The 27,526-nt window shown below is 48.9% G+C and overlaps 1 pseudogene; it reads left to right on the top strand.

Moving 5' to 3' along the window:
* The window catches only part of LOC139241076 (probable G-protein coupled receptor 139), a 78,338-nt pseudogene extending 52,548 nt beyond the window's left edge, over positions 1 to 25,790 (top strand).
* Positions 25,791 to 27,526: the final 1,736 nt, after the last annotated feature.

Here is a 27,526-nt window from a genome sequence, read left to right on the forward strand (position 1 = left end):
ATTCAGGGAGAGAATGAGCACAGGGTGAGTCTGAGCATAGGGAGAAATGATCACAGGGAGAGACCAAGCACAGGCAGATACCGAGCACAGGGAGAGACTGAGCACAGAGATAGAGTGAGCACAGGGAGAGAGTGAGCACAGGGAGACTGAGCACAGGGAGACTGAGCACAGGGAGAGAGTGATAACAGTGAGAGAGTGTACACAAGGATAGAGTGTACACAGGGAGAGTGTGCGTACAGGGACAGAGTGAGCACAGGGCGAGAGTGAGCACAGGGCGAGAGTGAGCATAGGGAGAGCGTGAGCACAGGGAGAGAGTGAGCACAGGGAGAGAGTGAGCACAGGGAGAGAGTGAGCACAAAGAGAGAGTGAGCACAGAGAGAGAGTGAGCACAGGGAAAGCATGAGCACAGGGAGAATGTGAGTACAGGGAATGTGTGAGCATGGAGAGAGAGTGAGCACAACGATAGACTTAGCACAGGGAGAGACTGAGCACATCGAGTGAGGGAGCACAATTAGAGAGCGAGCACAGGGAGAGAGTGAGCACAAAGAGAGAGTGAGCACAGAGAGAGAGTGAGCACAGGGAAAGCATGAGCACAGGGAGAATGTGAGTACAGGGAATGTGTGAGCATGGAGAGAGAGTGAGCACAGCGATAGACTTAGCACAGGGAGAGACTGAGCACATCGAGTGAGGGAGCACAATTAGAGAGCGAGCACAGGGAGAGAGTGAGCACAGGGAGAGAGTGGGCACAGGGATAGACTGAGCGCCGGGAGCGTCTGAGCACAGGGAGCATCTGAGCACAGCGAGAAAGCGAGCACAGTGAGAGAGTGAGCACAGGGAGAGACTGAGCACAGGGATAGACTGAGCACAGGGAGACTGAGCACATGGAGACTGACCAGAGGCAGAGACTGATCACAGGGACAGAATGAACATGGTGAGAGTGAGCACAGTGATAGAGTGAGCACAGTGAGCGAGTGAGCAGAGGGAGAGAGTGAGCACAGGGAGAGAGTGAGCACAGGGAGAGAGTGAGCACAGGGAGGGAGTGAGCACAGGGAGAGAGTGAGCACAGGGAGAGAGTGAGCACAGGGAGAGGGTGAGTACAGGGAGAGAGTGAGCACAGGGAGAGAGTGAGCACACGGAGAGAGTGAGCACAGGGAGAAAGTGAGCACAGGGAGAGAGTCAACACAGGCTGAGCACATCCAGCCTGAGAACAGAGAGGCTGAGCACAGGGACAGACTGAGCACAGGGACAGATTGAGTACAGGGAGAGAGCGAGCACAGTGAGAGAGTGAGCACAGGGAGAGAGTGAGCACAGGGAGAGAGTGAGCACAGGGAGAGACTGAGCACAGGGAGACTGAACAAAGGGAGACTGAGCAAAGGGAGACTGAGCAAAAGGAGACTGAGCACAGGTAGAGACTGAGCACAGTGAAACGTAGCACAGGGAGACTGACCACAGCAAGAGAGTGAGCACAGGGAGAGAGTGAGCACAGAAAGAGAATGAGCACAGGGAGAGACTGAACACAGGGAGAGAGTGAGCACAGGGAGAGAGTGAGCACAGGGAGAGAGTGAGCACAGGGAGAGAGATTGAGCACAGGAAGAGAGTATACACAGGGAGAGAGTGATCACAGGGAGAGAGTGAGCACAGGGAGAGAGTGAGCACAGGGAGCGAGCGAGCACAGTGAGAGAGCGAGCTCAGTGAGAGAGCGAGTACAGAGAGAGAGTGAGCACAGGGAGTGAGCGAGCACAGTGAGAGAGTGAGCAGAGGGAGAGAGTGAGCACAGGGAGGGAGTGAGCACAGGGAGAGAGTGATCACAGGGACAGAGTGAGCACAGGGAGAGGGTGAGCACAGGGAGAGAGTAAGCATACGGAGACAGTGAGCACAGGAAGAGACTGAACACAGGGATAGAGTGACTCAGGGAGAGAATGAGCACAGGGTGAGTCTGAGCATCGGGAGAAATGATCACAGGGAGAGACCGAGCACAGGCAGATACCGAGCACAGGGAGAGACTGAGCACAGAGATAGAGTGAGCACAGGGAGAGAGTGAGCACAGGGAGACTGAGCACAGGGAGACTGAGCACAGGGTGACTGAACACAGGGTGACTGAGCACAGGGAGAGTGATAACAGGGAGAGAGTGTACACAAGGAGAGAGTGTACACAGGGAGAGTGTGAGTACAGGGACAGAGTGAACACAGGGTGAGAGTGAGCACAGGGCGAGAGTGAGCACAGGGAGAGAGTGAGCACAGGGAGCGAGTGAGCACAGGGAGAGAGTGAGCAAAGGGAGAGAGTGAGCACAAAGAGAGAGTGAGTACAGAGAGAAAGAGTGAGCACAGGGAAAGAGTGAGCACAGGGAGAGTGTGAGCACAGGGAATGTGTGAGCATGGAGAGAGAGTGAGCACAGCGATAGACTGAGCACAGGGAGAGAGGGAGCACAGGGAGAGAGTGAGCACAGGGAGAGAGTGAGCACAGGGAAAGAGTGATCACAGGGAGAGAGTGAGCACAGGCTGAGCACATTCAGCCTGAGAACAGAAAGGCTGATCACATGGACAGGCTGAGCACAGGGAGATACTGACCACAGGGGGACACTGAGCACAGGGAAGACTGAGCACTGGGAGAGTCTGAGCACAGGGAGACACTGAGCACAGGGAGACACTGAGCACAGGAAGACACTGAGAACAGTAAGAGACAGAGCACACGGAGGGACAGAGCACTCGGTGAGAGAGAGCACTGGGAAAGACAGAGCACTGGGAGAGGCTGAGCACTGGGAGACGTTGAGTACAGGGAGAAACAGAGCACAAGGAGAGACTGAGCACAGCGAGTGAGGGAGCACAGGGAGAGAGTGAGCACAGGGAGAGAGTGAGCACAGGGAGAGAGTGAGCACAGGGAGAGAGTGGGCACAGGGAGAGAGTGGGCACAGAGAGAGACTGAGCGCCGGGAGCGTCTGAGCACAGGGAGAGACAGAGCACAGGGAGAGTCTCAGCACAGGGAGAGAGAGAGAGAGCACAGGGAGAGAGTGAGCACAGAGAGAGAGTGAGCAGAGAGAGAGAGTGAGCACAGGGAGAGAGTGAGCACAGGGAGAGAGTCAGCACGGGGAGAGAGTGAGCACAGTGAGAGAGTGAGTACAGTGAGAGAGTGAGCACAGGGAGCCTGAGCACAGGGCGAGTCTGAGCAGCGGGAGAGACTGAGCACAGGGAGTGAGCGAGCACAGATAGAGACTGAGCAAAGGGAGAGACTGAGCACAGGGAGAGACTGAGCACAGGTATTGACTGAGCACAGTGAGGGAGAGAGTGAGCACAGGGAGAGAGTGAGCACAGGGAGAGAGTGAGCACAGGCAGAGAGTGACCACAGGGAGAGAGTGAGCACTGGGAGTGACTGAGCACAGGGAGACTGAACAAAGGAAGACTGAGCAAAGGGAGACTGAGCACAGGTAGAGACTGAGCACAGTTAAACGTAGCACAGGGAGACTTACCACAGCAAGAGAGTGAGCATAGGAAGAGAGTGAGAACAGGGAGAGAGTGAGCACAGGGAGAGAGTGAGCACAGGGAGTGGCTGAGCATAGGGAGAGAGTGAACACAGGGTGAGACATTGAGCACAGGAAGAGAGTGTACACCGGGAGAGAGTGATCACAGGGACAGAGTGATCATAGGGAGAGAGTGAGACAGGGAGAGAGTGAGCACAGGGAAAGAGTGAGCACAGGGAGACTGTATATAGTGAGAGAGCGAGCTCAGTGAGAGAGCGAGCACAGAGAGAGAGCGAGCACAGTGAGAAAGTGAGCAGAGGGAGAGAGTGAGCAGAGGGTGGGAGTGAGCACAGGGAGAGAGTGAGCACACGGAGAGAGTGAGCACAGGGAGAGAGTGAGCACAGGGAGAGAGTGAGCACAAGGAGAGATTGTGCACAGGGAGAGAGGGAGAGCACAGGGAGAGAGTGAGCACAGAGAGAGAGTGAGCACAAAGAGAGAGTGTGCACAGGGAGAGAGCGAGCACAGTGAGAGAGTGAGCACAGAGAGAGACTGAGCACAGGAAGAGACTAAACACAGGGAGAGAGTGATTCAGGGAGAGAATAAGCACAGGGTGAGTCTGAGCATAGGGAGAAATGTTCACAGGGAGAGACCGGGCACAGGCAGAGACCGAGCACAGGTAGAGACTGAGCACAGAGATAGAGTGAGCACAGGGAGAGAGTGAGCACAGGTAGACTGAGCACAGGGAGACTGAGCATAGGGAGCCTGAGCACCGGGAGACTGAGCACAGGGTGACTGAGCACAGGGAGTGTGTGATAACAGGGAGAGAGTGTACACAAGGAGAGAGTGTACACAGGGAGAGTGTGAGTACAGGGACAGAGTGAGCACAGGGCGAGAGTGTGCACAGGGCGAGAGTGAGCACAGGGAGAGAGTGAGCACAGGGAGAGAGTGAACATAGGGAGAGAGTGAGCACAGGGAGAGAGTGAGCATAAAGAGAGAGTGAGCACAGAGAGAAAGAGTGAGCATAGGGAAAGAGTGAGCACAGGGAGAGTGTGAGCACAGGGAGCCTGAGCACAGGGCGAGTCTGAGCAGCGGGAGAGACTGAGCACAGGGAGAGAGAGAGAGCACAACGAGACAGTGAGCACAGGGCGAGAGTGAGCACAAGGAGAGAGTGAACACAGGGAGAGAGTGAGCACAGAGAGAGAGTGAGCACAGGGGGAAAGTGAGCACAGGGGGAAAGTGAGCACGGGGAGAGAGTGTGAGTGAGCACAGGGAGAGAGTGAGCACGGAGAGAGAGTGAGCACGAGGAAAGAGTGTGCACGGGGAGAGTGTGAGCACATGGAGCGAGAGTGAACACGGGGAGTGCGTGAGCACGTGGAGAGTGTGAGCACGTGGAGAGCGTGAGCATGGGGGGAGAGTAACACGGGGAGGGGTTGAGCACGGGGAGAGAGTGTGCACGGGGAGAGAGTGAGCACGAGGAGACAGTGAGCACAGGGGTAGACCAAGCACTGGGAGAGACCGAGTACTGGGAGAGACAGAGCACTGGGAGAGACAGAGCACAGGGAGAGACTGAGGACAGGAAGCCTGAGCCAGAAATGTTCAGCACTGAGTGGCTGAGCGCAGGGAGAGATTGGGAACAAGGAGAGACTGAGCACAGGGAGGGACAGATCACTGCGAGAAACAGAGCACTGGGAGAGTCTGAGCACAGGGAGGGACAGAGCACAGGGAGAGAGTGAGCACTTGGAGAATGTGAGCACGGGGAGTGAGTGAGCATGGGTAGAGTGTGAGCACGGGGAGAGTGTGAGCATGGGGAGAGACTGAGCACGGGGAGAGTGTGAGCACTGGGAGAGAGTGAGCACGGGGAGAATGTGAGCACGGGGAGAGAGTGAGCACGGGGAGAGAGTGAGCACGGGGAGAGAGTGAGCACGGGGAGAGAGAGAGTACGGGGGGAGAGTGAGCACGGGGGGAGAGTGAGCTTGGGGGGAGAGTGAGCACGGGGAGCGAATGTGCACAGGGAGAGCTTGAGCACGGGGAGAGACTGACCACAGGGTGACTGATTTAGTACAGGGAGAGAGTGAGCACAGGGAGAGAATGAGCACAGGGAGCGAGTGAGCACAGGAAGAGACAGAGCACAGGGAGATTCTGAGCACAGCAAGAGTGTACACAACGAGAGTCTCAGCACAGGGAGATTGAGAGAACACAGGGAGAGAGTAAGCACAGAGAGAGAGTGAGCACAGTGAGAGAGTGAGCACAGGGAGAGACTGTGCACAGGCAGAGAGTGAGCACAGGGAGAGAGTGAGCATAGGAAGACAGTGAGCACAGTGAGAGAGATTGTGCACAAGGAGAGAGTGTATACAAGGAGAGAGTGATCACAGGGATAGAGTGAGCACAGGGAGAGAGTGAGCACAGGGAGAGAGTGAGCATAGGAAGAGAGTGAGCACAGTGAGAGAGATTGAGCACAGGGAGAGTGTATACAAGGAGAGAGTGATCACAGGGAGAGAGTGAGCACAGGGAGAGAGTGAGCACAAGGAGAGATTGTGCACAGGGAGAGAGAGAGAGCACAGGGAGAGAGGGAGCACAGAGAGAGAGTGAGCACAAAGAGAGAGTGTGCACAGAGAGAGAGCGAGCACAGTGAGAGAGTGAGCACAGAGAGAGACTGAGCACAGGAAGAGACTGAACACAGGGAGAGAGTGACTCAGGGAGAGAATGAGCACAGGGTGAGTCTGAGCATAGGGAGAAATGATCACAGGGAGAGACCGGGCACAGGCAGAGACCGAGCACAGGGAGAGACTGAGCACAGAGAGAGAGTGAGCACAGGGAGACTAAGGACAGCGAGACTGAGCACAGGGTGCCTGAGCACCGGGAGACTGAGCACAGGGTGACTGAGCACAGGGTGACTGAGCACAGGGAGAGAGTGATAACAGGGAGAGAGTGTACACAAGGAGAGAGTGTACACAGGGAGAGTGTGAGAACAGGGACAGAGTGAGCACAGGGCGAGAGTGAGCACAGGGAGAGAGTGTGCACAGGGAGAGAGTGAGCACAGGGAGAGAGTGAGCACAGGGAGAGAGTGAGCACAAAGAGAGAGTGAGCACAGAGAGAAAGAGTGAGCACAGGGAAAGAGTGAGCACAGGGAGAGTGTGAGCACAGGGAGAGAGTGAGCACAGGGAGAGTGTGAGCACAGGGAGAGTGTGAGCACGGAGAGAGAGTGAGCACAGCGATAGACTGAGCACAGAGAGAGAGGGAACACAGGGAGAGAGGAGTACAGGGAGAGTCTGAGCACAGGGAGAAAGTGAGCACAGGGAGAGAGTGATAACAGGGAGAGAGTGTACACAAGGAGAGAGTGTACACAGGGAGAGTATGAGTACAGGGACAGAGTGAGCACAGGGAGAGAGTGAGCACAGGGAGAGAGTGAGCACAGGGAGAGAGTGAGCACAAGGAGAGATTGTGCACAGGGAGAGAGGGAGAGCACAGGGAGAGAGTGAGCACAGAGAGAGAGTGAGCACAAAGAGAGAGTGTGCACAGGGAGAGAGCGAGCACAGTGAGAGAGTGAGCACAGAGAGAGACTGAGCACAGAAAGAGACTGAACACAGGGAGAGAGTGATTCAGGGAGAGAATAAGCACAGGGTGAGTCTGAGCATAGGGAGAAATGTTCACAGGGAGAGACCGGGCACAGGCAGAGACCGAGCACAGGTAGAGACTGAGCACAGAGATAGAGTGAGCACAGGGAGAGAGTGAGCACAGGTAGACTGAGCACAGGGAGACTGAGCATAGGGAGCCTGAGCACCGGGAGACTGAGCACAGGGTGACTGAGCACAGGGAGAGTGTGATAACAGGGAGAGAGTGTACACAAGGAGAGAGTGTACACAGGGAAAGTGTGAGTACAGGGACAGAGTGAGCACAGGGCGAGAGTGTGCACAGGGCGAGAGTGAGCACAGGGAGAGAGTGAGCACAGGGAGAGAGTGAACATAGGGAGAGAGTGAGCACAGGGAGAGAGTGAGCATAAAGAGAGAGTGAGCACAGAGAGAAAGAGTGAGCATAGGGAAAGAGTGAGCACAGGGAGAGTGTGAGCACAGGGAGCCTGAGCACAGGGCGAGTCTGAGCAGCGGGAGAGACTGAGCACAGGGAGAGAGAGAGAGCACAACGAGACAGTGAGCACAGGGCGAGAGTGAGCACAAGGAGAGAGTGAACACAGGGAGAGAGTGAGCACAGAGAGAGAGTGAGCACAGGGGGAAAGTGAGCACAGGGGGAAAGTGAGCACGGGGAGAGAGTGTGAGTGAGCACAGGGAGAGAGTGAGCACGGAGAGAGAGTGAGCACGAGGAAAGAGTGTGCATGGGGAGAGTGTGAGCACATGGAGCGAGAGTGAACACGGGGAGTGCGTGAGCACGTGGGGAGTGTGAGCACGTGGAGAGCGTGAGCATGGGGGGAGAGTAACACGGGGAGGGGTTGAGCACGGGGAGAGAGTGTGCACGGGGAGAGAGTGAGCACGAGGAGACAGTGAGCACAGGGGTAGACCAAGCACTGGGAGAGACCGAGTACTGGGAGAGACAGAGCACTGGGAGAGACAGAGCACAGGGAGAGACTGAGGACAGGAAGCCTGAGCCAGAAATGTTCAGCACTGAGTGGCTGAGCGCAGGGAGAGATTGGGAACAAGGAGAGACTAAGCACAGGGAGGGACAGATCACTGCGAGAAACAGAGCACTGGGAGAGTCTGAGCACAGGGTGGGACAGAGCACAGGAAGAGAGTGAGCACTTGGAGAATGTGAGCACGGGGAGTGAGTGAGCATGGGTAGAGTGTGAGCACGGGGAGAGTGTGAGCATGGGGAGAGACTGAGCACGGGGAGAGTGTGAGCACTGGGAGAGAGTGAGCACGGGGAGAATGTGAGCACGGGGAGAGAGTGAGCACGGGGAGAGAGTGAGCACGGGGAGAGAGTGAGCACGGGGAGAGAGAGAGTACGGGGGGAGAGTGAGCACGGGGGGAGAGTGAGCTTGGGGGGAGAGTGAGCACGGGGAGCGAATGTGCACAGGGAGAGATTGAGCACGGGGAGAGACTGACCACAGGGTGACTGATTTAGTACAGGGAGAGAGTGAGCACAGGGAGAGAATGAGCACAGGGAGCGAGTGAGCACAGGAAGAGACAGAGCACAGGGAGATTCTGAGCACAGCAAGAGTGTACACAACGAGAGTCTCAGCACAGGGAGATTGAGAGAACACAGGGAGAGAGTAAGCACAGAGAGAGAGTGAGCACAGTGAGAGAGTGAGCACAGGGAGAGACTGTGCACAGGCAGAGAGTGAGCACAGGGAGAGAGTGAGCATAGGAAGACAGTGAGCACAGTGAGAGAGATTGTGCACAAGGAGAGAGTGTATACAAGGAGAGAGTGATCACAGGGATAGAGTGAGCACAGGGAGAGAGTGAGCACAGGGAGAGAGTGAGGATAGGAAGAGAGTGAGCACAGTGAGAGAGATTGAGCACAGGGAGAGTGTATACAAGGAGAGAGTGATCACAGGGAGAGAGTGAGCACAGGGAGAGAGTGAGCACAAGGAGAGATTGTGCACAGGGAGAGAGAGAGAGCACAGGGAGAGAGGGAGCACAGAGAGAGAGTGAGCACAAAGAGAGAGTGTGCACAGAGAGAGAGCGAGCACAGTGAGAGAGTGAGCACAGAGAGAGACTGAGCACAGGAAGAGACTGAACACAGGGAGAGAGTGACTCAGGGAGAGAATGAGCACAGGGTGAGTCTGAGCATAGGGAGAAATGATCACAGGGAGAGACCGGGCACAGGCAGAGACCGAGCACAGGGAGAGACTGAGCACAGAGAGAGAGTGAGCACAGGGAGACTAAGGACAGCGAGACTGAGCACAGGGTGCCTGAGCACCGGGAGACTGAGCACAGGGTTACTGAGCACAGGGTGACTGAGCACAGGGAGAGAGTGATAACAGGGAGAGAGTGTACACAAGGAGAGAGTGTACACAGGGAGAGTGTGAGAACAGGGACAGAGTGAGCACAGGGCGAGTGTGAGCACAGGGCGAGAGTGAGCACAGGGAGAGAGTGTGCACAGGGAGAGAGTGAGCACAGGGAGAGAGTGAGCACAGGGAGAGAGTGAGCACAAAGAGAGAGTGAGCACAGAGAGAAAGAGTGAGCACAGGGAAAGAGTGAGCACAGGGAGAGTGTGAGCACAGGGAGAGAGTGAGCACAGGGAGAGTGTGAGCACAGGGAGAGTGTGAGCACGGAGAGAGAGTGAGCACAGCGATAGACTGAGCACAGAGAGAGAGGGAACACAGGGAGAGAGGAGTACAGGGAGAGTCTGAACACAGGGAGAAAGTGAGCACAGGGAGAGAGTGATAACAGGGAGAGAGTGTACACAAGGAGAGAGTGTACACAGGGAGAGTATGAGTACAGGGACAGAGTGAGCACAGGGAGAGAGTGAGAACGGGGAGAGTGTGACCACGGGGGGAGTGTGAGCACGGGGGGAGAGTGAGATCTGGGAGAGACTGAGATCAGGGAGAGATTTAGCACATGGAGAGAGTGAGCACAGGAAGAGAGAGAGCAAAGTGAGAGACTGTGCGCACAGGGAGAGAAGAATCACAGGAAGAGAACGATCACAGGGAGATAGCGATCACGGGGTGAGTGCGAGCATTGGGAGACCGAGCACTGGGAGAGGCCGAGCACTGGGAGAGACCGAGCACAGGAAGACACTGAGCACCTGGAGAGACTGAGCACGGGAAGAGACTGAACACGGGTAGAGACTGAGCACGGGGAGAGAGTGATCACCGACAGCGAGTGGGCACAGATAGAGAGTGAGCACAGACAGAATGTTAGCACAGGGCGTGAGTGAGCACAGTTCGATACTTTTAAAAGGGAGCGCCTTTTAAAAGAGTGAGACTGAGAAAAGGGAGAGGCTGAGAAAAGTGAGACTAAACACAGGGAGAGTGTGAGCACAGGGAGAGAGTGAGCACAGGAGGAGAGAGTGAGCACAGGAAGAGAGTGAGCGCAGGAAGAGAGTGAGCATGGGGAGAAAGTGAGAGTGAGCACAGGGAGAGAGTGAGCACAGGGCGAAATTGAGCACAGGGAGAGAGTGAGCACAGGGAGAGACCGAGCACTGGGAGAGACTGTGCACAGGGAAAGACTGAACACAGGGAGGGACTGAGCACAGGGAGGGTCTGAGCGCACAGCGGGAGACCGAGCATGGGGAGAGACTGAGCACTGGGTGACTGAAGACAGGGGAGAGTGAGCACAGGGAGAGACCGAGCACTGGGAGAGAGTGAGCACAGGGAGACTGAGCACGGGAAGAGACTGAGCACTGGGAGGGACTTTAAATGAGAGAGACTGAGAAAAGGGAGTGACTGAGAAAAGGGAGAGACTGAGCACAGGGAGAAAGAGAGTACAGCGGGACTAAACATAGGGAGAGACTTAGCACGGGGAGAGATGGAGCACGGGGAGAGATGGAGCGCAGGGAGAGACTGAGTGCCGCGAGAGAGTGAGCACTGGGAGAGAGTGAGAGAGTGAGCACAGGGAGAGAGTGAGCACAGGGAGAGACGGAGCAAAAGGGAGAGACGGAGCACAGCAAGGGACTGAGCACAGGGGGAGAATGAGCACTGGAAGGGACTGAGCACAGCGATTCTGACCAGTGTGTCTGCCTGTTATTTTCGATATTGTATATGTTGTTCTCAGCGATTTTCTTTCAGTGAATGATTCGTCGATACAATGCCAGCTAACAATCTCCATCTCTTTTTGGTGTCCAAGCCAATATTATCCCTCAACTTGCATCAGATAAACTGGTCACATTGCTGTAGCAGTTTGCTGTGTGTATCTTGAGTGCAGTGTTTCATACATTTAAACACTTCAAGGGCTGTGTGCACTTTTAGTCGTCCCGAGTTTATGTAAGGTGCTGCAAAAATGTCAGTTTTCTCTATCTATATCGCTGAGAGCATGTCCTGGCAGTCAGGCCTAATTAACAACATGCAGAGAATTAAATATGAAATTCATTCATTGCAGTCACTCTCTGAATATTACTGGTTGACTCTCTGCTCGTGCAGTGTGTGTTTGATGCTTTTAAACAGTGCAATCTCCATGTAAGCTGTCCCCCTGAAATTAGCTAGTTAAGCTCTCTTACGTATTGTGCCTTCTGCACTGACTGCAGCTGGTCCCAGGCCCCCTGAGTTCGCTGTCTCTGGGTGCTCCTCCTGGATGTATATTCGGGGCTGCTTCTGTGCGTCAGTGTGTGCAGCTGACTCCTCCTCCAACACTCGTCTCTGACTCTCTCCGAAGATGGGAGGCTTTGTGTTCTTACTGGCGCAGGACGTTTTCTACCATTGCCTGGCAGTCATCGGTGTGGCTGGTATGTGAGTAGCAGATAGTCACCAAATGAGGGAACTCCTCTTCAAAGACTAGCGGCCTGGGAATGTGTGAGTGTGTGTGTGAATGCCTATGTGCATTATTATGATTTTGTCTTTGTGTGACTGTCTATGTGTCTGCGTGGCATGCTAATGTGTGAGGGATTTTATGCATACGTGTGACTGTGGTTGTGAATGCGAGCGTGTTTTATTGTTTATGTTTGGATGTGTGTGTGTGCCCTTGTGTCCGTGTGTTGCTGTGTGTGTGTGCTCTTGTCTGTGTGTGTGAGTAAGGGTCTTTGTATGTGTGTGTCTGTGAATATGTGTTCGTTTGTGTGTCTGTGGACAAAGAGAGGGAACTGTTAAAGGATAAGAAAATCAGGAAGGGGATGATTGAGTTCGCTGCATGGGAGTTCCTGCAGTAATGGAGAGAATTGGCGAACGGGAGGGAAGTGGTGAGTTGGGCAACTTGAGCTCATTGACTGCTGGAGAGAGTCAGGCAGGGGAGGTCATTGAGTGAGGGAGAGAGTTAGATATTGGATCTCATTGAGTGATGGGGAAAGTTGGACAATGAGCTCATTGCGTGAGGGAGAGAGTTAGATATGGGATCTCATTGAGTGATGGGGAAAGTTGGACAATGAGCTCATTGCGTGAGGGAGAGAGTTAGATATGGTATCTCATTGAGTGATGGAGAATCTTGAACAACTGTAGCTCATTGATTGGTGGAGAACGTTGGGCAAGGGTAGCGTTGGGCAAGGGTTGCGTAGTAAGTGACAGAGATGGAGCTGAACTATTGGAACACATTGAGTGACCTGTAAAGAGTTAGACAATGGGAGATAATTGTGTGATTGGTGAAGATTAAACAATGAGCTCATAGATTCAGAATGAGAGTTATGCAATGTGAGGTCATTGAGTGAGGGAGATAGTTGTACAATGATAGCTTATTGAGTGAGGGAGACAGTTATACAATGAGGGCTCATTGACTGAGGGAGATATTTATACATTGAGTGAGGGGGATAGTTATACAATGGTTCATTGAGTAAGGGTATATTTATGCAATGAGAGCTCATTGAGTGATGGAGATAGTTGGACAATGAGGGCTCATTCGGTCACTGTTGCGGTCTGGACAATGGGAGCACATGGAAACTCTTTTGAGTTTACCTGAAAAAAAACATAAACATTAAACCGTGCCACCCGCCCTGCATGACACAGCAGACATTTTCAAGGCCCTTTTTTTTTCTTTTCCTTTTTTTGTGTTTTTGTTTTTGTTTTAGTTTTTTTTGGGCGCTAAAATCACATTTTTCCAAGTGCCCCCTATAAAAGGGGAGGGGTGGGAGCACATGGAATGAGGTATAGAGTTGGACATCTGGAGCTCATTGCTTCAGGGTGAGATTTGGAAATCGGGAGCTCATTAAATGAGTCATAGAGTTGAACAACGGGAGATCGATGAGTGACTGGACGAGATTGGACATTCGTAGCCCATTAATTGATGACGATAGTTATACAATGGAAGATAAATGAGTGAAGGAGAGAGTTACTTAATAGCAGATTGTTGAGAATTGGGGAATTATGGACAATGACAGTTCACTGCTGACAGAGAGAGTCGTACAATTGTTGTTCATTGTGGATGGAAAGAGTTATTCAATGGGAGTCCATTGAATGATGGTGAGGGGGGGAGGGGGTTCAATGATTGATAGCTCATTGAATGACGATGGTGGCGAGGTTGAACGATAGGAGCTCATTGAGTGATTGTTGTCAGTTGGATTTGGAGCTAATTGAATAATGGTAAAATATGGACAATTATAGCTTATTGCGTGAGTGGGAGAGAGTTGAAGAAAGGGAGCTCAATGTGAGACTGGTAGAGTGTGAGACAACAGAAGTTAGTGGAGTGATTTCGAGAGTTAGACAAAGTATTTATGTTGATCCTTGTACAATGCGAGCTAATTGAGTAACTGGGAGAGAGCTGGAAAATGGGAGCTCCATGACTAATGTCACGAGTTTTTTACAGTGTGAGTCTATTGAGTGGTGGAGTGCTGGGGAAATGGAGATCATTGATTGCTGACGTTAGTCGCACAATGGGTGTTCATTGAGTGGTGCAGATTGCTGGACAATTGGAGCACATTGAGTGACTAGTGGAGGATCGGATACTGGAGAAATTGGAGAAAGACTTGCATTTATATCGCAGCTTTCATGACCTCAGGACATGACAAAGCGGTTGCAGCCAATAAAATATTTTTGAAAAGTAGTCGCCGTTGTAATGTGTGAAACACGACAGCCAGTTTGGGAAAAATGAGCTCCCACCAACAACAATACAATAAAGATCAGATAATGATGTTGATTGAGGGCTAACTATTGTCCAGGACACCATGGATAACTCCCTTGCTCTTCTTCGAAATAGTGCCAAAGGATCGTTTCCGTCCACCTGAGAGAGCCGCCGGGGTCTCAATTTATAGTCTCATCTGAAGTACGGCACCTCTGGCAGTGTAGTACTCCCTCAGTACTGCACTGGAATGTCACTAAGTGATGTAGATAGTTGGACAAAAAGGAGTTCGTTGATTTGTGAACAGTTGTACAATAGGAGTTCACTAAGTGATTGGGAGAGTGTTGGACAATGTGTACGCATTTAATGATGGAGCATGTTGGACAATTGGAGCCCATTGATTGATGAAGATAGTTACAATTGGGTTACGGATATAGGTGGATTTACAGAGCTCATTAATTGATGGTGGGAGTTGGAAAATTGGAGCTCATTGAATAAGGGAACATTCGGACAATGAGAGCTTATTGAATGATTGGGATAGAGTTGAACAATGCGAGATAATTGAGTAAATGTTAGACAGTGAAACAATAAGAGTTAATTGATGTAGAAAGTTGGACAAAAGGGAGGTAATTGATTTATGGTGAAAGTTGTATAATGAGAGCTCGGTGAGTGATGGAAATACTTAGATAAATGGAGCTTACAGATTGGTGAAATTGAGTTGACGAGGCCTATATTTTCTAGAGTTTAGAATAATAAGAGGCGATCTTATTGAAACATAAAACATTCGTAAAGGGTAGACGCAGGGAGGATATTTTCCCTGCCTGATGTGTCTTGTACCAGGGGTCACAGTCTCAGAATAAGGGGTCGGCCATTTAGGACTGAGATGAGGAGAAATTTCTTCATTCAGAGGGTGGTGAATCTTTGGAATTCTCCACACCAGAGATTTGTGGAGGCTCAGACGTTGAGTATATTCAAGACAGAGAATGATAGATTTTTGATTCAGGGAATCAAGGGATATGTGGAGAATGCAGGAAAGTGGAGTTGACATAGAAGATCAGCCATGATCTTATGGAATGGTGGAGCAGGCTCGAACGGCCAAATGGTCTACTCCTGCTCCTATTTCTTGTGTGCTTATGTGGGAACTGCACAATTGGAACACATTGAGTGACTGACAGTGAGTCGGATATTGGAGTTCATTGAGTGATGTAGGGAGTCGGGCAAAAAACAACTCATTCATTTATGAGAAGAGTTGTACAATGGTCGCTCATCCAGTGATGGAGTATATTAGACACCTGCAACTCATTGATTGATGGTGACAGTTGGACAATGTAGGCACATTGCGTAATGCAGAGAATTGGTAACTGGCCGTTTTAGAATGGGAGCTCATTGAGTGATGGAGAGATAACGACCGTGGAGCACTTTGGGTGACTAGCAGAGCAATGGTTAATGGGATCTGAGCGAGTGATGGAGCACGTTGGACATCAAAAGCACATTGCATGACTAAGACAGTGTTCAGCACTGGGAGCTCATTCAATGAGACAGAGGGTTGGGTAATGGCAGCTCATTTGGTCGAACTTGGCTAATGGCTGTTTATCGAGTGAACTAGAGAGTTGGGCAAAGGGAACTCAATGAGTGTTGGAAAGAGATCGAAAATGGGAACTAAATGATTGATAGAGAGCGTTGAATAACTGGAGCTCATTGATTGATGATGAGAGTTCGACAATGGAAAATCTTTGAGTGGGGGATACTCGGATCATGGGTTGCCATTGATGGTGATAGCATCATAATAAATCATTGAGTGAGGGGAGAGTTAGAAAATGTAAGCACATTGAATGATGCATAGACTTGGACAATGAGAGCTCATTGAGTGATTGGTGGAGAGTAGTACAGTGGGAGCTCATTGTGTGAGGCAGAGATGGACAATGAGACCTCTTTTGAAGGGTCGTTGGGCCTGACTGTCTGCTTCTATTCCCCAGCTATGTTTGTGCCTGGGTGTCCCTGGAGATAGAGTATGTAGTGTGCACCGGCACACTCGAGGCCTTCCGTGATTGGTGGGCACCGGAGGAACTGGAGTGCATTATCACAAGCAGCAATTTTAATTTGGTTTATTAAGGTTTCCGTTAAACGTATTTTCATGAATTGAAGGTTCTAATGGCTGTGCCCCTATAACAAGAGGGCACATGATTGAATTAATTTGGCAAATCGCTGGTATTTGAGTTGAGATATCTGTGGCTGATTGAGCGAGTTGGACAATTGGATCTTATTAAATGCTGGAGAGAGTTGGAAAAATGGAAACTTATTTATTGACAGGAAAAGTTGAACAATAGAGCCTGTTGATGCTGGAGAAGGTTGGACAATTGCAGCTCATTGTCTGATGGTCAGAATTGCTTAATGGGCGGTCATTGAGTGATGATGAAGCATGGACAGTGGGAGCTCATCGAGTGATACAAAGAGTTGGATAATGGCACCTCATTGAAAAAAAGTAAAAATTTGGTTTATGGGAGCTTACTGAGTGATGGGAAAATATGAACAATGGGACAATGTGAGCTCATTTAATGATGGAGAGAGTGGGGAAATGGGAGGTTATTGAATGAGTGGTCAAGATTTACAATGGGAATTCATTGACATGAGTTTTGTCACGAGTTGGACAAAAGGTGAATATTGATTGATGGAGAACGTTGCAAAGATTTAGCTCACTGGCTAGTGGACAGAGTCAGTTAAAGGAAGCTCATTGAGTGATGTAGAAAGAAATACAGTGGGAGCTCATTAATGGCGGGGGCGTTGGACAATGTGAGCTTATTCGGTAACTGGTAGAGAATTGGACAACTGGAGGTCATTGAGTGAAGTAGAACGTTGGTTAATGGGAACTCATTGACCAATGGAGAAATATGGAGAATGTAGATCATTGTTGAAGGAAACAGTTGAACTATATCAGCGCATTGAGTGATGAAGCGTGTTGGACAATGGAAGTTGATTGAGTGAGTGGGGGAGTTGGGAAAGGTGAGTTCATTGCACTATGGAGAGGGAGCTGAACAATGCGAGCTTATTGATTAACTGGTAGAGATTTGGACAATATGAGCTGCTTATGTGTTATAGAAAGTTGGCCATTAAGAGAAAATTGAATGACGGAAAGACTTGAACAACGACAGCACTGAGTTAGAGAATAGTTCGGCAATGGGAGATTATTGTGTGATTTGGACAGTTGGACAGAAGGAGTGTCATTGAATGGGCGATTTGAGCAACTGGAGCTCAGTGATTGGTGGTGAGAGAGATTTGAACAATAGGAGCTCATTGGGCGACTGGGGAGAGTTGGACAATGGGAGTTAATTGTGTGATGAAGAGAGTTGGACCATATGATCTCATTGAGTCAGGGACATTTGGTCAATGTGATGCCATTGAGGGATTGGGAGATATTGGACACAGCAATCTCGTTGATTGATGGTGAGAGTGAAAAATGGGGGCTCATAAATTGAAGGCGAGATTTGGACAATTGTAGCTTATTGACTGATGGACAGAGTTAGTTGTTAGAGCTCATTGAGTGATGTTGGAGGATGGACAGTGAGAGAACATTGATGAAGGAAGGAGTTCGATGATGGGATCTCTGAGTGGTCGAGAGAGTTGGTGAATGGGGGCTCATTGGATGGTCAAAAGCATTGGTTAATGGAAGCTCATTGAGGAATGGAGAAATATGGATACTTGGATTTTGTTGAAGGAGACAGTTGAACAAGATGGGATTATTGAGTTTGTGAGAGTTGGACAAAGGAAACTCACAGAAGATCGAACGTTTTGAAAAATGGGAGGCCATTAAGTGTGTGAGCGAGTTGGTAAAGTTGAGTTTATTCTGTTATGGAGAGAGAGTTGAACAATATAATATTGAGTGGCTTATAAAGTTTGACAATAGAAGTTCATTGAGTGATGTGGAGCATTGGATGAAATGGGGAACATCGATTGATGGAGGAAGTTGGAAAATGGCAGCTCATTAGCTGCTGAACAGAGCTGGTTAATGGGAGCTCATTGATTGATATGGATAAATGAACAGTGGGATCGCATTGATGACAGTGAGTTGGACAATGTGAGCTGAACAATGTGAGCTTGCTGTGTGACTGGTCGCAAGTTGCACAAATGGAGGTCATTGAATGAATTAGAAAATTGGTTAATGGGATCTCATTGAGTGATGGTGAGTGTTGGCATTGGGAGATCATTGAGTGAGTTAGAGAGTTTGAAGCATGAGTTCATTGATTTAAGCAGAGGAAGTTAATGAATCCAAACTCATTAATTGACTTGGATAGAGTTGGACAATGGGAACTCACTGAGTGATTGAAAGTTCTGGAAAATGGGAGGTAATTGAGTGAGTGAGAGAGTTGTGAAATTTGTGCTCATTGAGTTAAGGAGAGGAAGTTGATGAATGTGAAATCATTGAGTGACTGGGAGAGAGTTGGACAATATGAGTTCATTGATGGTGAGTGTTGGGCAATCTGTTCATCCAGTGATGTAGAGTGTCGGTCTATGGTAACCCATCAAATAATGGAGAGAGGTCAAAGGCTGGGAATTCTGCGGCATGTGTCTCACCTCCTGACTCCCCAAATCCTTTCCACATCTATAAGGCACAATTCAGGAGTGTGATGGAATGCTCTCCACTTGCCACATGAGTCACACACCATCCTAACTTGGAAATATATCGGCCGTTCCTTCAACGTCGCTCGGTCAAAATCCTGGAACTCCCTCCCTCACAGCACTGTGGGAGTTCCTTCACCACAAGCACTGCAGTGGTTCAAGAAAATGGTTCACCACTACCTTCTCTAAGGAAACTAGGGATGGGAAATAAATGTTGGCCTTCCCAGCAGTGCCCACACCCCATGAAGGAATAAGAAATGTTAGAGAATGGGAGCTCATTGTGTGACTGGGAGAGTTGGACTCTGGTATCTCATGGAGTGATGGACAGCGTTGGTTAGGGGGAGCACATTGAGTGAGGGAGTTGGGAACGGTGAGATAGTTGAGTGACTGGAAGAGCTGAACAATGGGAGCTTATTGGAAATCCAGAGAGTTAGACACTTGGAGCTCATTGGCAGAGAGTTGGATAATGGGAGCACATAAGAACATAAAAACATTAGAAATAGGAGCAGGAGTAGGCCATTTGGCCACTCGAGCCTGCTCCAACATTTAATAAGATAATGGCTGATCTGATCATGGAAACAACTCCACTTCCCTGCCTGCACCCCATAACTCTTTTTTTCCTTATCGCTCGAAAGTGTACCCTGTCAATCCCCCTCAGAATCTTGTATGTTTCAGTGAGATCACCTCTCATTCCTCTAAACACCAGAGTGTAGAGGCCTAATCTACTCAATCTTTCCTCATAGGACAACCCCCTTTTCCCAGGGATCAATCTAGGAAACCTTTGTTGCACCGCCTCTAAGGCAAGTATATCCTCCCCTGAATAACGAGACCAAAACTGTGTACATTACTCCAGGTGTGGTCTCACCAAAGCCCTATATAATTGCAGCAAGACTAACTTACTCTTATACGCCAACCCCCTTGTAATAATGGCTAACATACATTTGCTTTCCTAATTGCTTGCTGTATCTTCATGATAACTGTCTGTGATTCATTTACAAGGACACGCAAATGCCTCTGCATATTAACATTTAATAGTCACTCACCATTTAAAAAATATTATGCTTTATATTAATCCTAACAAAGTGGATAACTTTACACTTCTCCACATTGTATTCCATCTGCCATGTTCTTGCCCAATCAATAAACTGTCTATATCCCTTTGTAATCTGTTTAATCCAGTGCACAGCTTATATTCCCATCTAGCATTGTAACGTCCGTAAGCCAAGGGGGCCATCAGCCGGTCCAGGCATCGGGCGGTCGAGGGGGTCGTTCAGCCCGACTGCCTGCCTCTCTTCTGCGGTTACATCTGAGCCAGGGTGTCCCTGGAGATGGAGCACGTGGTGTCCACCGGTACGCTCGAGGCCTTCCACGAGAGGTGGGCGCTGGAGGGACTGGAGTGCATCATCACCCCCAGCAAACAAATTTTAATTTGATTTTATATGTTTTAAAGTTTAATTTGTTTTATTGCCAGGTTTTAGTGCCCCCCCCCTTTTAGCGAGGGGACACTTGTAAAATTTGTGTTTTAAAGTGCCATAAAAATAAACACCAACTCTCCCCCCTAAAAAAGGGCACTTGAAAAGTGTTTGGAGCTTCCCCCCCCCCTCCCGCCCCGCCCCCGTTTAATCAGGGGGCACTTGAATTAATTGTTTAATTTGTTTCACAACAAAATAGTTGTGACGTCAGTAAATTGGATACATTAAACTCGGTCTCATCATCTAAGTCATTGGAGTAGATTGTACATAGCTGAGGCACAAGCACTTGATCCTTATATTTGCAACCTGGCAAACTGAAAATGGACAGGTCCATTGCTATTTTTTTTCCATCCATGAACCAATCCTGAATCCAAGCTAATATATTATCCCCCAATCCCATGAGACCTAATCTTGTGTGCCATGATGCCGCGAATGATGACTAGCCTTGGACAATGTGAGCTCATTGAGCGAGGGAAAGGGTTGGACAATGGCAGCTCGTTGACTGATGGAGAGAGTTGAATAAAGGAGCACATTGGGTGACTGGTAGAAGGTTGGACAAAAGGGAGCTGACTGATGAAGAATGCTGGAAAATGAAACATCGAAACATAGAAAATAGGTGCAGGAGTAGGCCATTCGGCCCTTCGAGCCTGTATCACCATTCATTAATATAATGGCTGATTATTCACCTCAGTGCCACTTTCCTGCTTTCCCACCATACCCTTGATCCCTTTAGTCGTAAGGGCCATATCTAACTCCCTCTTGAATATATCCAATGAACTGGCATCAAGAACTCTCTGCGGTAGGGAATTCCACGGGTTAACACCTCTCAGAGTGAAGAAGTTTCTCCTCATCTCAATCCTAAATGGCTTACCCCTTATCCTTAGACTATATCCCCTGGTTCTAGACTTCCCCAACATGGGGAACATTCTTCCTGCATCTAACCTGTCCAGTCCAGTCAGAATTGTATATGTTTCTATGAGATCCCCTCTCATCCTTCTAAACTCCAGTGAATACAGGCCCAGTTGATCCAGTCTCTCCTCATAGGTCAGTCCTGTCATCCCGCGAATCAGTCTGGTGAACCTTCGCTGCATTCCCTCAATAGCAAGAATGTCCTTCCTCAGATTAGGAGAACAAAACTGAACACAATATTACAGGTGAGGCATCACTAAGGCCCTGTACAACTGCAGTAAGACCTCCCTGTCCCTATTTTCAAATCCACTCGCTATGAAGGCCAACATACCATTTTTCATCTTCACCGCCTGCTGCATCTGTCTGCCAACTTTCAATGACTGATGTACCATGACACCCAGGTTTCGTTGCAACTCCCCTTTTCCTAATCTGCCGCGATTCAGATAATATTGTGCCTTCATGTTTTTGCCACCAAAGTGGATAACCTCACATTTATCCACATTATACTGCATCTGTCATGCGTTTGCTCACTCACCTAACCTGTCCAAGTCACCCTGCAGCCTCTTAGCATCCTCCTCACAGCTCACACCGCCACCCAGCTTAGTATCATCTGCAAACTTGGACATATTACACTCCATTCCATCACCTAAATCATGAATGTATATTGTAAATAGCTGGGGTCCCAGCACTGAGCCCTGCGGCACCCCAGTAGCCTTTCCAAAAAGGACCCATTTATACTGACTCTCTGCTTCCTATCTGCCAACCAGTTCTCTCTCCACGTCAGTACATTACCTCAAATACCATGTGCTTTAATTTTGCAAACCAATCTCTTATGTGGGACCTTGTCAAAAGCCTTTTGAAAATGCAAATACACCACATCCACATCCCTTGTCCACTCTACCAGTTCCATCCTCAAAAAATTCGAGAAGATTTGTCAAGCATTATTTCCCTTTCATAAATCCATGCTGACTTGGACCGATCCTGTCACTGCTTTCCAAATGCGCTGCTATTTCACCTTTAATAATTGATTCCAACATTTTCCCCATTACTGATGCCAGGCTAACCGGTCTATAATTACCTGCTTTCTCTCTCCCTCCTTTCTTAAAACGTGGTGTTACATTAGCCACCCTCCAATCCATAGGAACTGATCCAGTGTCGATAGACTTGGAAAATGATCTCCAATGCATCCACTACTTCTAGGGCCACTTCATTAAGTATTCTGGGATGCAGCCTATCAGACCCCAGGGATTTATCGTCCTTAAAGCCCATCAATTTCCCGAACACAATTTCCCGCCTAATAAGGATTTCCTTCAGTTTCTCCTTCTCACTCGTCCCTCGATCCCCTAGTATTTCCGGAAGCTTATGTGTGTCTTCCTTCATGAAGACAGAACCAAAGTATGTGTTGAACTGGTCCGTCATTTCTTTGTTCCCCATTATAATTTCACCTGAATCTGACTGCAAGGGACCTACGTTTGTCTTTACTAATCTTACTGAGACCTCACCTGGAATATTGAGTTCAGTTTTGGTCTCCTAACCTGAGGAGGGACATTGTTGCTATTGAGGAAGTGCAGCGAAGGTTCACCAGATTGATTCCCGGGATGGCAGGACTGACATATGTGGATCGACTGAGCTTGTATTCACTGGAGTTTAGAAGGATGAGAAGGGATCTCATAGAAACATATAAAATTATGACGGGACTGGACAGGTTAGATGCAGGAAGAATGTTCCCCATGTTGGGGAAGCCTAAAACCAGGAGAACAAGTCTAAGGATAAGGGGTAAGCCATTTAGGACTGAGATGAGGAGAAACGTCTTCAATCTGAGAGATGTTAACCTGTGGAATTCCCTACCTCAGAGAGATGTTGATGTCAGTTCATTTGATATATTGAAGAGGGAGTTAGATATGGCCCTCATGGCTAAAAGGTTCAAGGGGTATGGGGAGAAAGCAGGCAAGGGGTACTGAGGTGAATGATCAGCCATGAACATGTTGAATGGTGGTGCAGTCTCGAAGGGCTGAATGGCCTACTCCTGCACCTATTTTTTATGTTTCTATGTTTCTACGTTCTTCTCTTCACATATCTATAGAAGCTTTTGCAGTCAGTTTTTATGTTCCCAGCAAACTTCCTTTCATACTCGCTTTTCCCCCTCCTAATTAAACCCTTTGTCCTGTTTTGCTGAATTATAAAATTCCCCCAATCCTCAGGTTTGCTGCTTTTTCTGGTCAATTTATATGCCTCTTCCTTGGATTTAACACTATCCTTAATTGCCCTTGTTAGCCATGGTTGAGCCACCTTCCCCGTTTCATTTTTACTCCAGACATGGATGTACAATTGTTGAAGTTCATCCATGTGATCTTTAAATGTTTGCCATTGCCTATCCACTGTCAATCCTTTAAGTATCACTCGGCAGGCTATTCTCGCCAATTCACGTCTCATGCCATCCAAGTTACCTTTCCTTAAGTTCAGCACCCTAGTCTCTGAATTAACTATGTCACTCTCCATCTTAATAAAGAATTCTACCATATTATGGTCACTCTTCCCCAAGGGTCCTCGCACAACAAGATTGCAAATTAGTCCTTTCTCATTACACATCATGAACTGTGGGATGACCAGCCCTCTAGTTGGTTCCTCGACATATTGGTCTAGAAAACCATCCCTAACACAATCCAAGAAATTCTTCTCCACCACATTGCTACCAGTTTGGTTACCCCAATCAATATGTAGATTAAAGTCGCCCATGATAACTGCTGTACCTTTATTGTACGCATCCCTAATTTCTTGTTTGATGCTATCCCCAACCTCACTACAACTGTTTGGTGGTCTCTACACAACTTCCACGAGCGTTTTCTGCCCCTTGGTATTCCGTAGCTCCACCCATACCGATTCCACATCATCCAAGCTAAATTCCTTCCTTACCATTGCATTAATTTCCTCTTTAACCAACAACGCTACCCCACCTCCTTTTCCTTTCTGTCTATCTTCCTGAATGTTGAATACCACTGGATGTTGAGCTCCCAGCCATGGTCGCCCTGGAGCCATGTCTCCATGATGCCAATTACATCATATCCGTTAACAGCTATTTGTACATTGAGTGTTTGAGACTGTTGGGAAACTAGCGCTCATTGATTGAGAGTTGGACAATGGGAGTTCATTGATTGACAGAGAGTTTGGCATTGTCAGATAATTAAGTGACTGAGAAAGAATTGAAGAATGGGAGCTCATGAAGTGATGAAGGTGGTAGAACAATGGGAGCTGATTGAGCGATGCAGAAAACTTGGTAATGGAAAGTCTTTGACGGATACAGACAGTCGGACAATGGGTGCTTATTGAGCGATGCAGAGTTGCGCACTGGGAGATGATTGAGTGAAAAAGTGAGTTGGACAACTGGATCTCATTGAGTTCTGATGAGAATTGAACACCAGGAGCTCATTGGGTGATTGGATGACAGTTGGAAATTTGGACCGAAAAGTGAAATGGAATTGGTACAGTTTATACAAATATATAAAAACTATGTATTGGTCTGAATGCCAATAATTCTATTCTCCAATCTTTGCCTGTATCCTAAATTAGAAATGTTCTCTCTTCCGACAACTTGCTACACTCCCTCTTCTTTGTATCAAGTCAGGAGTGTGTTGAAATCAAGACTCATTGCATGATCTACTCCAACTCATTCAATGTCAGGGGTACTCGACACCGCCGTCTGATATGGTCTTCATCCCACAATCAGCAGGCTCTCAATTCTGAACAGAGGCCTTTCCTCATCATCATCCATGCTTTACGTTGCCTTCTCTCCCAATGTTTCCAAGCTCGGTGTCATCCTATAACACATGTGTGGGTGTAATTACTAACCGTCACCTCTCTTTCCCTCTCTGGCAGCTAACTTAATGACCATCGTGATTCTCTCCCGCGGGAGCTGTGGCCTTGCCAAATGCACGGGCCGTTACCTGGTCTCCATGGCAGCGGCGGACTTGCTGGTCATCATCTTCTGTGTGATGTTGAACTACTTGGGATCTCTCTACTTCCCCTTCTCGATCCTCACCTATTAGCACGTGTGCAGCCTGAAAGGCATCATGAATGCCGCGATGGTTGACTGCTCGGTCTGTCTCACTGTGGCCTTCACCTTCGATCGATTTGTCGCCATTTGTTGCCAGAGGTGGAAAGTGAGATACTGCACAGAGGAGACGGCAGCGCGGGTTATAACGACCATATGCACGGTGAGCTACCTGCGCAATATCCCGCGCTACTTCATCTACGAACCGGTTATCATCCCCAGTTCAGTCCCTGGCTGTAGACTTCGCAATGTGTGCACAAAGTCCCCCTGGGCTGTTTACATGTGGTCCGGCACAGTCTTAACCCCTCTCATTCCCTACGTGTGTATCTCGCTGCTCAACGCTCTCAACGTCAGGCACGTTCTCGTGGCCAGTCGGGTCCGCAGAGCATTCCGGGGTCAAGGTGGCAATGGGAAGCAAATTGACCCCGAGATGGAGAACCGGAGAAGATCCATCATCCTACTCTTCGCCATATCGGGCAGCTTCATCGTGCTGTGGATTACCAGAGTGGTGGACTTTGTGTTTCAGGAGATATTGCTGGACGTGAGCCACAATGTCATAGTCAGCCAAGTCGGCGACATGCTGATGTACCTGAACTCCTGCACCAACACCTGCATTTACGCTCTCACCCAGGCTAAGTTCAGGGAGGAGATGAGGCAAGCCATCACACAGCCCATTCATCGGTTCCTGAAACTCATCAAAAAATAAACATCAAAGCAGAGTTTGTAAACTCATCGACCCAATCAGCAACTGCCCGCAGGGGTGGAGTGGGGTCTGGACAACCGTAACGAGCCGTGATTCTGCTAATCATGTCCCACTTAGATGTTGTGTTATATGTTTAAAAAAACAGACAGTTGTGGAAAAGTGAGTCAGCGCATCAAGGGGAAAAGTTGAGTTAACAGTGACAAGGAAGGAGAGAAGGTGAACCTGGGCTGTTCAGGGCCGATCATCGCTGGAGCAATTCCACTCCCCCTTTAGTCTCTCTAATGTCTTCTCACCATCTATGATCTGTCATCCAACACTTACACATTTTCACCATCTACAAGGCACAAGTCAGGAGTGTAATGGAATACTCTCCACTTGCCTGGATGAGTGCAGTTCCAACAACACACAAGAAGCTCGACACCATCCAGGACAAAGCAACACGCTTGATCGGCATCCCATCCCCCACGTTAAACATTCACTCCCTCCACCACCGGTGCACTGTGGCTGCAGTGTGTACCATCTACAAGATGTTCTGCAGCAATTTGCCAAGGATTCTTCGGCAGCACCGCCCAAACCCGCAAGCTCTACCACCTAGAAGGTCAAGGGCAGAAAACACATCGGAACACCACCACCTCCACGTTCCCCTTCAAGTCATACCCATCCTGACTTAAAACTATATCGCTGTTCCATCATAGTCGCTGAGTCAAAGTCCTGGAATTCCCTCCCTTACAGCACTTAGGGAGGATCTTCACGACACATTGGGTTACATAAGAGCATAAGAAATATGGGTAGGAGTAGGGCATTTGGTCCCTCGAACCTGTCCCGCTATTCAATAAGATCATGGCTGATTTGATCTTGGGCCCAGTTCCACTTCCTTGCCTGCTCCCCATAACCCTTAATTCCCTTATCGTTGAAAATTATCTCTATCTCCACATTTAATATATTGAATGACCCAACCTCCAGAGCTCTGGGGCAGAAAATTCCACATATTTATGACCCTCTGAGAGAAGAAATTCCTCCTCATTTCAGTTCTAAATGGGTGACCCCTTATTCTTGAATTATGGCACCTGGTTCTAGATTCCCCCATGAGTGGAAACAATCTCTCTACATATACCTTGTCAAGCCCCCTTGGTATATGTTTCATTAAGATCATCTCTCATTCTTCTAAGCTCCAATGAGTATAGACACAACCTGCTCAACCTTTTTTCATAAGTCAACCACTTCGTCTCCAGAATCCACCACGTGAACCTTCTCTGAACAATCTCCAATGCAAGTATATCCTTCGTTAAATACGGAGACCAAAACTGTATGCAGTAGTCTTGGTGTGGCCTCACTGATACCCTGCACAGTTGGAGCAGGATTTCCCTGCTTTTCTACTCTATCCCCCTTGCAATAAAGGCTAACATTCCATTTGCATTCTTGATGACTTGCTGTACCTGCATACTAACTTATTGTGTTTCATGCACATGGACCCTCAGGTCCCTCTGTACCACAGCACTTTGTATTCTCTCCTCATTTAAATAATAATTTGCTTTTTTATTTTTCCTGCCAAAGTAGATAACCTCACACTGACACAAAAGCAAAATACCGCAGATGCTAGAATCTGAAATAAAAACAGAAAATGCTAGAAATCTCAGAGGGTCAGACAGCATCCTTTGGATAACCTCACACTTTGCTACATTATACTCCATCTGCCAAATGTTTCCCAATCACTTAGACTGTCTATATCCCTTTGCAGA

Source organism: Pristiophorus japonicus, chromosome Y (genome assembly GCF_044704955.1).
Source record: "Pristiophorus japonicus isolate sPriJap1 chromosome Y, sPriJap1.hap1, whole genome shotgun sequence".
In the NCBI taxonomy this organism is placed as follows: Eukaryota; Metazoa; Chordata; class Chondrichthyes; family Pristiophoridae; genus Pristiophorus; species Pristiophorus japonicus.